At 44.6% G+C, this 13660-nt stretch overlaps 1 protein-coding gene across 2 annotated transcripts in view; it reads right to left on the bottom strand.

The window, feature by feature from the left end:
* The window catches only part of EMC6 (ER membrane protein complex subunit 6), a 31859-nt gene that overhangs the window by 17479 nt on the left and 720 nt on the right, over positions 1-13660 (bottom strand). The window lies entirely within an intron of this gene.

Raw genomic sequence — 13660 nt, 5'->3', positions numbered from 1 at the left:
GGAGATTTGAAAAAAAATTGGTTCAAATGAATTTCCGTTAAGAATGGGATGGTGGGAATTCTAAGCAATTGCATGCTAAAATGAAGCCTGTTTCTGGCAAAAAAAATATGAGTCTCCAGTTTGAATTGGGAATTGGGGCATGCATGCCTTTTTCCTCTTTTCTAGCAGAGCCGTCCTGGATCCTTAAACCATTACAGCTTTTTTATCCAACAACAACTGCATTCTGAGATTTGTAGTTTAATGCTTATACATTGCAAGAATGGGCTGTAGGCTAAAAAGGCAGCACTAACTGAAGGGAACACATGCCATCTATTTGGTTTATAATATTTCCTTAACTTAACTACCAGGCAGAATTTGGAAGCTAAGAATTCAGCAAAATGCAGCCTTGATGAATTCAAACGCTGGGAATTAGTTAGGGCTCATACATGTCAATCTAAACTTTGTTAGCTTTGCTGTTAAAATGCTCGCTGCTCTATTGATTCTTATTGGTTTCTCATCTACTCCTTTGGGTCGTTTTCTAGCCTCCCATTTGCTGAAGGTCTCTCATCTGTCCCTCCCAATCCCTGACGGGCCTTTCATCTGCCCCTCCCAGTCCTGAACAGACCTCTTATTTGTCCTGCTGGTTCCCCCTGTAGGACCCTCATCTCTCGCTTCGGATCTTTGCCTTCTTCCAGCTCCCTACAGGGCCACTTACCTAACATCACAAGCCAAAAGCGAGGGGACAAAATAAATTACTTATCCAGCAAATAAGATTAGAGCAAAAATGGAGGTAGATTGAAAGAGAAAAAAGAGAGAAAAAAAATATAATGAAAAATATATTTTCCCCTCTTTTCCCTCCCTCCCTATGTCTCTTTGTTCCAACAAATCGAAAACAAGGAAAACGCAAATCCATATTATACACTGCTGAAACAAGGAAGGAACAGTGCCAAAACCCAGTAAGAACACAGCTGAAACAAGGAAGGAACAGTGCCAAAACCCAGTGAGAGCACTGATGAAACAAGGAAGGAACAGTGCCCAAAACACAGTAAGAACTCTGCTGCAACGAAGAGAAAAAATTGCTGACGCGAGGGAATACTACAGAAACACACACTCCATACCACCACCATGGGAACACTAATAAAACAAAGCAGATAAACTGGTGAAAATGGGCTCGCTACGGCTACAGAGGCTGTGCAGAAACAAAGTGGTAACACTGCATCAGGCGCGAGCGGAAAGGTGCGCTGTGTGACTTTAATGTGTATTATTGTTAACACGTACATGAAGCGTGTGTTTGAGGGTGGGACAGACACCCTGCCTGAAACTTATACTCGGGCAACTGTCGGTGAAACACAAGTGGTCATTAAATAAACATTAATTTTCTACGTGTTAAGGAACGTGTCTTATTTGCGCACCTGTTACAAAAGTAACCGCTGCTGCCTTTGCTGCTGTTTTGCGGCTCGGCTCGGCCTTCGGCTTCTAGAGCCAGACCGGTGCCCGGGCTCGGCTCAGGCTGGCTCGCCCATGAGTGCTCTGACTCGCCCACCCCGGGTGCAAGCAATGCCTGGGGCCAGTGTGTCACGGTGGGTGAGGGGTGGCAAGAGGTGCCCTGCACAGCCTACCTCATGTAACCTCACTCACTCGGGCAGTCAGTCACCCCTCACTCGCCCAAGCTGTGCCGGCCCCAGCCCTTCCCTTTGCTCCCCGGGGAGGCCCGCCTGCTCTGCCCCTCTCAGCCCGGCGGATTCCCAGGAATCCGGGCTATGTTTTCGGTCCGGATTCCACGAGGGGTCCCCTGGGCCGGGCCAACCTTGGCCGCTCCGTTCCCACCGAGTCACCGCTGCTGGGGGCCCGGGGGCGGGGTCACCGACTCCCCCCCCCTCCCCCCAGACATTCCAGTGGGGCCATCAATAACTGCCTCATCATGAGCTGCAACACCCCAGACACAGCTGCAAAGCTTCCAGTTCCAGTGAGTCCTCTCCCGGGGGTTCTCTTAGAATTCTGGGATTTGTAGTCCTGGTTTTACACTGGTTAAATAAAACCACAAGTCCCCAAATTCGAGCTTCTAGCGAGCTTTCTTTGCACGACATCCTCTCTAGTGACTTGACTGGCCTGCCACACTTCTGGACAGGCGACAGTGCCTGTGACAAAGCCAGTAGGGCTGGGACAGAGTTAGTCACGGATCCGGACGTGTTCCCAGTACACACGGGTCTCCTCGTGGTAAGGCGCAGCGACCTTTTGAAGGCCTCACACTGCTATTGCCAGCTGGCGTTTCTGTAGCGCACACTCTGACACTGGCACGGCTTCCCGGCGCTTTCAGTTGTTCTGGCACACATAGGCCGTGAGCAGCCACCCCCAGCCGCGCCACCCACGGGGCGGGAAGGGGTAAAATCGGCAGGGGCGGGAGGGGGCGGGAAGGGGTAGAATCGGCTGCGTGGAGGAGGGGGCGGCAGGGGAATTCGGAGGAGGGGAGTGAGTGGGTGTGAAGAGGAGTGGAGGGATAATTATTCCCGTCCGAGCCTGAGGGAAGAAACTGAGAAGGTCAGAAAGGCGGGTGCCGGCTCAATGCCGGACCAGATTCGGGGGCGTTCCCGGCTTTCGGCTGACGTCGCGTGACGTCGGCAAAAGCCAAAGAATCGCGGGAACGCCCCCGAATCTGGTCCGGCATTGACGGACAGGCCCCTCGTCCAATGGCTAGGCTCCATTTATGGAGCCAGCCAATAAATGACGAGGGCCGACCCAAACCCCACTACAGTTCTCATCAGGTTTTCGCCTGCGCGAAAAAGATGCGCAGAGCGCATCTTTTCGCCAGGCAAAACCTAAAAAGGGCCCCAGAGATGACCCCGCCAATTACAGACCGATCAGTCTGATTGACGTGATCCAGAAGGTGGTTGGCAGGGTCATCATTTCAAGGGTAGGTGTCTGGATGGAAGAAGAGCATGTCCTCTCCCACTTCCAAGCAGGGTTCCGCCAGAAGGTGGGCACAATGGACCAGGTCTTCCGTTTTTTTGCGATCTATTGGAAGGCAGTGACCATCAACAACGGTAGTCTATATTTGGCATTCATAGATCTCAAGACAGCGTTCGACCTGGTACCACGAGCAAGGCTCTGGGATATCCTGGAGAAGATGGGTTTCCCAAAGTCTCTTCTGGGTTTTGTTGTAAAGCTACATGAGGGGAATTATGCGAGGATCAGATGGGGCACCCAGGGGCAACTGACAGAGAAGGTGCCTGTGAGGAGTGGAGTCCGCCAGGGATGTGTCATGGCTCCGACTCTGTTCTCCCTCTTTGTGAAGGGTGTGGTGGATCATCTGAGGGAGGAAGCGGCGGATGCACCATCCCTGGCGGGGGAAAAAATACCTACCCTACTCTTCGCGGATGATACCATCTTGATCTCGAAATCCCCCATAGGTCTCCAAAAACTCCTGGATCACTTTAGTGAGTTTTGCACTGATAGAGGCCTTACCATCAACACCTCTAAAACAAAGCTTATGGCCATTTCACCCTCCAAGAGATTTAGGAACAATTTTTTACTTAATGGCAGCCCCCTGGAGTTGGTCGACTCCTTTCACTATCTGGGTGTTAGGGTAAACAGCCGGATGAAATGGAAAGATCACCTGGCTAAAATGTTAATAAACCACAAAAGAGTCGCAGGGGTGGTATTAAGGGAACAGCGGGAGCCAATGAGTAAACCTGTGGCACCGACTCTCGCAATATATGACGGCCAAGTATTACCGGCAGCCCTCTACGGATCTGAGCTATGGGGGTTCGAGAACGTGACGGAGCTAGCCACAGCAGAAAACAAGTTTATGCGAGATCTGGTGGCCCTTCCAGTTTCCACCCCGTTGATCCCTCTACGCCTAGATCTGGGTCGGCGTACCCTTAAAGACACAGTACGTTTGCGCCCATTACTTTTCTGGGTGCGACTAAGAAGGACCCAGGAGCTACACAAGTATGCTGCAGCCCTTGATGAACTTATCCTGCTTAACACAGCTAATAAAAGCAAATGGTTGTGCAACCTGAAACAGCTGGTTGTGCAACTGGGCTTAAGTGAATCATGGCTGAGCCAAACCCCGCCACCCAAGGCAATGATTAAAAAACTCTATTGGGATTGGATACAGGAGATGGGCATACGTAGGAGTGATGGGGGCCCCTCTCCCAGCGATTTCTGGAGTTCAAATGGACTAGAAAAATTGAACCCTTTTCTCGACTTTATAGAGAAACCCCTAGATAGAGCACTTTATTTAAGAAATTCAGGCACGGGACTTTGCCGGTAAATGACTTTTCTTCTGGGTGGAAAAGCAAAGATGCTCTTACTAAATCCTGCCTTTGTTGTGCAGCCCCCAACGAGTCAGTAGCGCACCTTTTGTTTGCCTGCCCGGCTTATAGGGTTGCTAGGAAAATATGGTTAAAACCACTATGTATGGGGTTGGGCTTTAGATGTCATAAAAAGGCCCTACGTGTTCTCCGCACTGACACGTCTTCTACTGCTATGGTGTGTGGCGTAGCCAAATTTTTGGGTAGTGCATGGCAGACTCGTACAAGAAGGGCAAGCTTACCCCCTCTAGTCTAACCATTGGACAGCCCTATGGCAGGAAGTACCCCTCAAGATTTTTATGTGATAAGTTTGAGCTCGATTTTAGATAATTTAAACTGAGTAGTATATGAGGATGATTGAATATACATGAATGATGATCTCCTACTCTTTTATCCTTTTAATGTACTGTATAAATTGTGTACTTTTATGATGACATTTTTTATCGAATAAAGTAAATACTACTACTACTACTACTACATTGTACTTAATAAATATGTATGAAATCTCCTTGCAATACCTTGTGACAGTCTTGTTTGTGGTGTCTTATAAATTTTTCATATACACATTAATTTTGTTTGAATGTACTGACATAATGATTAGCTTAAATTGAGTTTTTCTAATGTGAAATGGTGTACCTGTAGTTATATCTATAGGTTTGTGATGTTCTGTGGTCTTTGACCAATTGGGAATTCTTTCACTTCTTGATATCTAACTCCCCTTGTCCCGTATTGGATGAGTAAGGGGCCTCCCTCTTTTTATATTCATATTCTATACTGCTGAACCTCTCACACAATTACTCAAGGAGACAAAATGTGTTTGAAAGAAAGCTCAAGCTAATGCATTTGAAAGGATCAAGAGTTGTTGCAGTGCTCATTTTGCAACCATTAGTACCATAGATGCCTGTTTACATTGCAGTAGATGCCAATATGTATGGATTAGTATAGTGTTCAACCAAAAAGGCAATCAAGTGGAGTCATTGCGACATCTGCAACAGTAAGGTACCAAATTCACACTGAAATGGATGAGAGCCCCCTGACATACCTAGTGGAACTATCCAATGTGCATTCTACTAAAACTACATATAGATGGCAGGACTGGGCACAAAGTTAAATTTCTTTTTCATGTATTTGCAGAGTCGTAGTCAAGTGTTTAATACCAGTTCGTGGAGTAAATTGTTTTGGAAGCCATATGATAGTTAAAGCACAGCACTATAATAATAAAACATTTACCCTGTAACATCCCCATGGAAGAAGCGTGTAGAATGTGTCACAGTTTAGCAGGAGAGTGCGTTCATCTGGGAGTGGCTGTTTATCAGTGGGTAATCTCAGGAGAGGGACAGTGTGGGTGCATCACAATACTATGCATTTCACATTGTATGTCTGAGTCTCTGGGAAAAATGCATAGAGTCAAATACCTAGATCCTGTGCAGTTATCAATTAGAGGGCGACTATGGTGCAGTAGTAGTAGAGAATTAAAGTAGACAGAAATCAGAAGAAGAGGTAAAATAGATAGTAGTGAGCGAAGAGAATGGAGTTTAAAGTAGGGAATCTAACATGAGTGAAAGTTGGCAGGGACAAAGTCAAGAGGAACAAAAATTGTGGCGAACATAAAATCTAATTTAAAAAGGTAAGTGAGTATTTGAGAGAAGGAAAATGTTGATGACAACTGCAAAAGCAGAAAATATATAAACTACGGCGGACCAAAGTGTACAGCCTAAGCCATGGTTGTTTATTTGGTTTGTTTTCTTCCGGCTCCTGTTGATGTCCCGATATACGGTACTATTTGTAACATATTCCAACTTGAAAATATGTAATTGGCCTTCCATCTGCAAAGTACCACAGAAATCTCAATAACATTTGCTTAAAAAATATATATATATGTATACACATGTATAGTACAAAAGGTGGTCAGCAGAAAACTATTTTTGAGTAAGAATTTACAATTTTTTTGTGGTTCTGGATATAAAGTTATGTTTGTGTAGTGTTATTCCTAATCATTTGACATTCTGTGTTCTATTTCATTGTCTTGTCTGTATTTCTATTCATTTCAGAAACCGTGAGCTGTGTTCTGTCCTATTTGGTGTCGTCTAGCCTTCAGGTGTTGGTGTTACAGGTACCCATTACCTGTCAGAAAAAGTTGGATTGTTTTACTTCAACTGTGGCCTAGCAGTAGCAGGTGGGACAGAGACATTGTTGCCACCGGATGTCTCTTGCTGAGAGTTGGAATAAACAATACAAAACCCCACACTGCTCAGGTGGCCAGCAAAATTAGTTTATGGCTCTTATACCACCACTATAACGTGTATTTGTAAACAGCATGTTCACCTCAGGGGCCTCTTGGCACCGAATAAAAGGTGTTTATTGTTCCTCAACTGCACTCATTTTATCGATCACATGGATGAAAAACTGAATAGACCCGCGGGGATTTTAATATGTGACCATGAGGACATATACAGGTTTCTGCAGTGGAAAAATGAGTCCACTGAGCCTCCAGAAAAGGCCTGAGGTGTAGGTCCTCTCGTCCCAACAGTAGACCACGGATAGGGGCCAGTGCATACTGGTAGGAAGTAGCTAACATCTTAAAAGGCCCATACTCCCCACTACAATTTAACACCACTTACATTACAAGTAGCCTACATACAATAGCCTATTTTACTACATCAATAATGCTAATCTCCACTAAGCAGCAGTGCATTACTTCATGAATACACAACAGGACAGTTTAGAATAGAATGAAGTGACCAATTAGATTATTGTTTATTGAGAGTTAATACCGCGGATTACAATATGTATCAGCAAATACTATGAAAGCTCGTCTCACCACAAACAAAAACACAGATCAAGAACCACAGACAAGGCAAAAGAGCTTCAAGTTTGGCTTCAGCTAAACGCCTTGCTCAGCCTGAGGTCTCATTTAAATGAGGAAATAAGGGAGAGTATGAATGCATTTTAGATCATCACTAGATACATGCAGATGGAACAAGACATGGAGTGGGGTGCTATCTTAAAAACAGGTTGTGTGTTGGCACTGTACAGTCCATAACACACTGCCATATAGGATGCTAACAAGAGTTGTGGACTCGGATGCTAAATACTTAGGTAGTGTGGAAGTGTAGTTGAGATGCTTGATGGAACACTACCAGGCTAACTCAAAGACAAGCAACGTGACTAAGGAGGTATGCAGTACAGCACTCCTTAGTGGGAAGATGTAATGCTTGTTTGATCACAAAGCTTTCAATAGCATAATGTTGTCAGATGGTCTGGGGCAGCAGCTTACACGGATGACATTATTAACGATAATCAATTTCAACAGGGCTAAAAGTCTGGCTTTTAAAGTGCCAACAAGAGGGTTACTTTTGTTACGTTAAGAGCAGACGCATTAACAGTCCCAGGGGGGTTAATTAGTACAGCTGAAATGCTTCAGCTGTAGTGGGAGGCAGGGAGTCTCTCTCCTCTGCTAAAACCGAAAGCAAATGAACAGACAGTCCTGTTCTTTGCGTTCTATTTCATAGCAGAGGAGACTCCTTGCCTCCCATTGCAGCTGAAGCATTTCAGCTATACGAATTAATGACGGTGCTTAATTTGTAAAGTAAAACAGTGATGGTGCTAAATATTTCCCAGAAGAACGTGGTCATTGCTATCAAAGGTCGAGGTGTTGAATACTAAGGCTGCGTTGTGTTGATTTCACCTCATGCCTCTCGCATTCACCACCTCCCTGCCCCTTTACCTCACACTTTCACATTCGTTTTCCTCCTATTTAAAAGGTCGGGCACAGCAATAGACGGATAAGATATTGGCGACAGAGCTCATTTACCTGTAGGGTGAACTGGTGGCTCAAATAGGCATTTAAGAAGCTCTCTAGGTTAATCATGCGCGAAGTCTTTCAGCACTTCTACTGAGGTGCTAGTCTGAATCGTCAAGTTAGTTTCTTATGTTGCAGTAGTTTAATAAAACTCACTCACCTTTTTGTAAAATTCATAAACCATGAAGGCTTTGGGTAGATAGACCAGTATTATGCAGAACGGCACCCCTGTGAGATGAATAGGAGTCACAGGGGAGACTTTCTAGGTAAGTAATAACTTATGTAGAACTATGCTTATGTCCCAATCCTGTAGGACTGAAATACCTTTTAGATACCTGTGCCGTCATGAAGTGCAACTTAAGATGTTTGCAGCAAGGTAAATTAGCATGTCATAGATTTTTTTTTGTTTTCGCGAAACATCAACTATATAAATTCATCCTGGATCTAAAAAGCTAGATACACTGCTGCACCAAACAATGAGAAGAATCAAGAAGGTAAAATACCTACATAAGACCAGCTCAATTACCACCAGCTCATCACGGTGAACCATAGCACAGTAAAGTTTCCAGAATCAACATATTGGAAATTAAGTTGAAACACAGTAGAAGACCGGGAGGAAAGAAAAACCAAGCATTGGCATAGCAAATAGGTCTCGCATTTGGGACCTTATAAGTGTTTAGCCCTGCAACAGTTGATGTTGTTGCAACAAGGATATTGTGCTGCATAACTAAATACTTATGAGGTCCCAAAAGCGAGACCTATTGGCTATGCCAATGCTGGTTGTATTTGCTCTCTTACTTGGGATCAAATTATGTTAAAAAAAAGTGCTAGTACCTAAAATAAGTGTTGGTGGGTCCTACCGGCAAACACTGGCTTGAAATTGTATTGTATTGTATGGCATACTTGTACAGCGCAAACTATTACCCGGAGGGTATCCTGGCGCTTGACTTGATCAGCCATACGCAAACTACACTGCTTCAGTCCTTATACTCTCCTAGGAAAAAGGTGTGTTTTTAGTCCCTTTTTAAAAGATGAAAAATCCTCCTTGCTTCTTAAGGGCAAGGGTAAAGCATTCCACAGCTTAGCTGCGGTGAACCTGAAGGAGCGTCCACCCATCCGAATCCTCATAATTTTAGGAATTGCCACCAAACAAGTTGATGAGGAACGGAGGGGCCTAGTAGGAGTATACCAGGAGAACATCGACTGCAGCGGGACCGGCCCCTGACCATGAAGGGCCTTAAAAACAAGACAAAGTGCTTTAAAATCAATGCGCTGGGCAATTGGCAGCCAATGAAGATCCATGAGCGCCCAGGAAGAGGAGTCAAGACGCCGTCTAGAGAGAGCTAACTTGGCAGCCATATTCTGCACTTGCTGCAATTTACTCACTAGCGCACCCAGAAGTAGCGCGTTGCAGTAATCAAGCCTGCTTAAGATGATACTACGCACTACCTCTGGGCGTACATGGGGCGGGACAAGAGAAAGAATCTTCCGCAGTGTTCGAAGTAGCAGCATACACGTTGCCACAGTTTTGTTGACAAACGCATCTAACTGTAAGTTGGATTCGAACAACACCCCCAAATTCCGAGTTGAAACTGCCGCAGCCCACGTACCTTGGAAGGAGGAAGGCCAAAAGTCAGGTGGCAAAGGCCGCGGGATGCGATCCGTTGAACAGTGCAGTATCTCGGTTTTTGAGCTGTTAAATTGCAATGCGTTCAGACTCAGCCATTCTACGGTAGCTGTCATGCAGTGGTGGTAAGTCTCCTGCGACACAGCATCACTACCCTCAAATGAGAAGATGAGTTGCGTGTCGTCGGCATAGTTGATGACCGCAATGCCAAAGGACTTGATTAAGCTGACCAGGGGACGGAGGTATAGATTGAATAGGATGGAGCTGATGGCCGACCCTTGTGTCTGCAGTACTTTAAATGGGACAGAACTGGTAAGGCACTACAAAAACGTATATATTCAAGTGCAAAGTACCTGCCCTGTTCAAAAGCAAGCAATACTTTTAATGAACCAATTTTCAATATATCAGGCACTGTTCAGAAGAAGTACATTACTCTACGTTGGAACAGATACTTCAAAACATAACTACTTTTAGTGGCACAGCACTGACAGCAGCAACATATGAAACGAAGAGTATGTCACTTCCCAGCAGAACAGTTGCTCTTCTTTCTTGTACTTTTGAGAGGCCGGACATAAGCACCTGGTGTATGTTTCTATCCTCATCTGTTTTTAACCCACACCAGTGCTTATTCATGTATAAATTAGCAGTGTAAATCAGGTGTCAAGTGTGAGGATCGCTGATGATGGCGAGCATGAGAGAGAAAGGGAAAGAGCAACTAAGTGGGATAGAAAATAGAGGAACTGAATAAGAGGCAGAGTGTGATAGAGATCAAAAGAAGGAGAGAATTAGACAGAGAGATGGGTCTGTTTTCCTATGCAGCGTGAAATGACAAAACGTGCTGTAGCAACCGCTATGTAAAAGCAAAACAACAACAATGCACTCTTTAATTTCATGCCCTGAAGGTACTGAAATCCTACGCTGCTGTCAATAACATGCACCTTGCATTCAGACAACTCGCTCCTCATTCTCGCCCTTCACTTTCACGCTCACCCTGCGCTCACAGCGATCACATTGCACTCACACTGATCACCATGCACTCACACCATTCACCCGCTCACCCTGCACTCACAATGCACTTGCGCTATTCACCCTGTACCTCACCCTGCAGTCATACAAGCACACTACTCAACCTGCACTCATGTGGCACTTCACTCAACTGTCCCCCTCACTGCTTAACCGCATGCGCGCTAGTGGTTTTCCCGCTGTGCGCTGCGTTTTTTTAAAAGCCGCGTTACATGACGAGCTCAGCTCGTCATGAGCGTACGAGCGTTGTAACTCATGACGAGCTGAGCTCGTCATGAGCGTGGAAAGGGTTAATCTGCAGTCTCACTCAAATAAGCCCATCACTAACCTTCCATTCATTTGTCCCTCTCTGCACTTACATCCGCACCCAAATTCATATGGTCACCTCACGCACCCTGCAGTCACTCTTCTTACCCTACTCTCAAACTGTTGCATGGCTCACCGTGCACTCACATGGGCCCTTCTGCTACCCACACAGCGCAGAGGTTTAAAAAAGGTTGTCTAAATTACAGAATAATTGGAAACAAAAAATGTTCGTATGAACATATAGGATGAATATATAAAAGGAACAATAGATACAACAGACTGTTATGATATCAAAAATATATTTTTAATTTCTAATTCATTTAAAACATGATAAAAAGATGAAATGATAAGTATGACTTGAATCTACATGGAGTATGGAGTTATAAATTTGATGCATCGATATTGAATAACAATTCCATAGTTAAACTGATAAAATCAGAATCAAAATCAAAAAAAGAGACAAAAAACAGTTAAGATTCAATTTTTTAGAGATGTTTTTCTAAAGTTGTGTTGGACTTGGGCTGTGTCAACGCGTTTCGACAATCACTTGTCTTCATCAGGACTTTCTACAATATGCAGCCACTTTTTTTCTTCATCAACTTGGTTGCAGATATTCAGGAGAAATGGAGTAGGGAGTAAGGCACCTTCTCTTCGTTGGATGAAAACGGTATGTGATATCTGGTATAGCAGTATTCACTGCAAACTTCTTACTCCCTCCTCTGTGCAGTTTTGAAGTTTAGTAAGTTTTCAGCGTAAAAAAATGCCGCGACTCAGGTTCTGTAGCCGTAGGCAAATCCGTTACTCATAAATTAGTTCCTTTAAATGACCGCCTTAGGTGATGTAAATACCACAGAACGAATAAGCGCCTCTGTGTCTGTCGGGAGCTGCGGTGCGTAGGGGCGTGGTGCAACTCCGTCCTACTCCGCGTCTCACTCGAAGATCCGGACTGACAAGCGGAGGCGGAGACGCCCGTATGATTACCCCCGGTTCAGAGTCCTATCGTTACACGTTGAACCCGTGTCGATGTCAGTTGCGTAGGCTCGATACCGGTTACGATGTGGAAATAGTCCAGAACTCGTGTACTAGGTAGCGGGATACGGCACGTCTCCTTCCGTCAGGGCTTCAGGCGATTAAGTGAACGATAGGACTCTGAACCGGGGGTAATCATACGGGCGTCTCCGCCTCCGCTTGTCAGTCCGGACTGGATTAGCAAGATAAGTGAAATAATTAATATTTCTAAACTACGACCGAATCTTCGAGTGAGACGCGGAGTAGGACGGAGTTGCACCACGCCCCTACGCACCGCAGCTCCCGACAGACACAGAGGCGCTTATTCGTTCTGTGGTATTTACATCACCTAAGGCGGTCATTTAAAGGAACTAATTTATGAGTAACGGATTTGCCTACGGCTACAGAACCTGAGTCGCGGCATTTTTTTACGCTGAAAACTTACTAAACTTCAAAACTGCACAGAGGAGGGAGTAAGAAGTTTGCAGTGAATACTGCTATACCAGATATCACATACCGTTTTCATCCAACGAAGAGAAGGTGCCTTACTCCCTACTCCATTTCTCCTGAATATCTGCAACCAAGTTGATGAAGAAAAAAAGTGGCTGCATATTGTAGAAAGTCCTGATGAAGACAAGTGATTGTCGAAACGCGTTGACACAGCCCAAGTCCAACACAACTTTAGAAAAACATCTCTAAAAAATTGAATCTTAACTGTTTTTTGTCTCTTTTTTTGATTTTGATTCTGATTTTATCAGTTTAACTATGGAATTGTTATTCAATATCGATGCATCAAATTTATAACTCCATACAGATTCAAGTCATACTTATCATTTCATCTTTTTATCATGTTTTAAATGAATTAGAAATTAAAAATATATTTTTGATATCATAACAGTCTGTTGTATCTATTGTTCCTTTTATATATTCATCCTATATGTTCATACGAACATTTTTTGTTTCCAATTATTCTGTAATTTAGCCAGTTCTGTGTTAGCCTAAGTCTGCCTGGGTGTGTTCTTTCAAAATTGTTGTTTCCCTGACCCAGGAGTTGATCCTTAACAGGGGGTCCCTGATATTTACCCAAGTTTAAAAAAGGTTGAACATTATTTGCCAGATATGGCCTGGGATATGCGTGTGGCGGTCGATTATGTAGTGTACCAGATTCCAGAAATTTTTGTCAGGTGTTGGGGGGCCCAACAACCAAAACAAATTCAGCTGGGGGGGGGCTCAACTTCCTTAAGCTGGAAGACCTCTGTCCTATGGAGTAGAACGATACACCAGTCAATTGTATAAGGTGAAACATGTACATTCCTCTGAGGGAATCAACGGCCACTCAGTGTATATTTAAAAAAATTTAACAACAGATATACAGATAATTGTGCTGACAAGCCAGATCTAAAGCAGGAATACTTGGAATCTGTGCGTCTTATCTCGGAAGTCAGCACACTTGGAGCAGCTGGAGAAAGGAGCAGCATCCCTTAAAGGTATCTATCTCTCTGAAATCAGTGTGGGTACAGGTCTAAAAAACACAAACTTATGCCAGGGGCATCGTAAGGGCAGCTACAGAAGATCGCAGTTCGGGGACAGTGGTCAGGCCGT

The sequence above is a fragment of the Lissotriton helveticus genome, chromosome 3_1, assembly GCF_964261635.1.
Source record: "Lissotriton helveticus chromosome 3_1, aLisHel1.1, whole genome shotgun sequence".
Classification (NCBI taxonomy): domain Eukaryota; kingdom Metazoa; phylum Chordata; class Amphibia; order Caudata; family Salamandridae; genus Lissotriton; species Lissotriton helveticus.
This window is presented reverse-complemented; position numbering and strand designations above follow the sequence as displayed.